This window comes from Propithecus coquereli, unplaced genomic scaffold, assembly GCF_000956105.1.
Source record: "Propithecus coquereli isolate 6110/MARCELLA unplaced genomic scaffold, Pcoq_1.0 Scaffold421, whole genome shotgun sequence".
NCBI lineage: Eukaryota > Metazoa > Chordata > Mammalia > Primates > Indriidae > Propithecus > Propithecus coquereli.
The window spans coordinates 2,309,217-2,310,561 of NW_012149964.1; positions in this window are offsets into that span (position 1 = coordinate 2,309,217).

Consider the following 1,345-nt stretch of genomic DNA (forward strand, 5'->3'; position numbering starts at 1 on the left):
CCAACTTTCCTTTATTTGATTTCTTGCAAAAATTTCATTTACAGTGCTGAGTTGTTTGGCCTTCTTTCATATACACAGCTCATCTCAGGTCTTTGCTTAAGAGCCTGTGATGATTACATTAATACTGATAAATCCCTAATTTGATTGGAAATAAAAATGTTAACACAAACACTGACAATCCATTATAAGGTCATTAAGTTTGAGTTTTAATTATTCTTTATATATTTTTAAATTATTGCCTTATGAGATATATGATTTTCAAAATATTTTCTCCCGTTACATAGGTTGCCTTTGACTCTTTTGTTTATGTCTTTTAATGTAGAAAAGCTTAAGATTGATGTAGTCCCTTTTTCAAATTGTTGCTTGCCTTTGCTTTTATGTCATATCCAAATGATAATCACCAGTTCTCATGTCAATAAGCTTTTCACCGTTTTCTTCCATGAGTTTTTATATTTTTGCACCTTATATTTAGAACTTTAATATGTTTTGAATTAATTTTTGTACATAAGAGTCAAAATTTCTTTGTTTAGTACATGTATATTTACTTTGCCTAACATCATTTGTTGAAGAGACTGTCCTTCCCCCATGGAGTGGTATTGGCACTCCTGTCTTATATCATTTCACCATGTATGCATTGGTTTATTTCTGGGTCTCCATTCCATTCTTTGGTATGTCTGTGTTAATGTTAGTGCCACAGAGGTTTGATTACTGTAGCTTTGTAATGTTTTAAAATCAGAAAGTGTCAGACTCCAATTTTTTTAATTTTTAAGATTATTTAGAGCTTTCAGAAGTCCCTTGAATTTCCACGTGGAAAACTCCTTGGGAGTTTTCTTTTTCTGTGAAAAATATCACTGAGATTTTGATATGGATTGCATTGAGTCTGTGGATTGCATTGGTTAATATTGACATGTTCAGATATTGTCTTCTAATCCATGAACATGAGGTGCATTTTTATTTGTGTTTTCTTTAATTTTTTTCTGCAATATTTTCTAGTTTTCAGCTTTCAAGTGTTTCACCTTTTTGGTTAGCTTTATTCCTAAATATTTTATTCTTTTTGATGCAATTGTAAAGTGAATTGTTTTCTTAACTTCCTCCTTGGATTGTTGATTTAACCTAAATTTTAATGTCTTTTAAAAGCTTCATTGCTTCTTTCATTTATAAAAGTCTTCCTTGTTTCAGTGCCTCATATTTCAAAGATCTGTTTTTAAAAAAAGGAAAGTAAAGCATTATTATTTCCATCACTTAGAGTGAGGGCCATTGAATATTTGGAGGTTTGATGGTTAAATGCACACGTGAAAGTGAGAAGTATGATTATTTTAGGTCAAAAAAATCACTTCTATGTTTC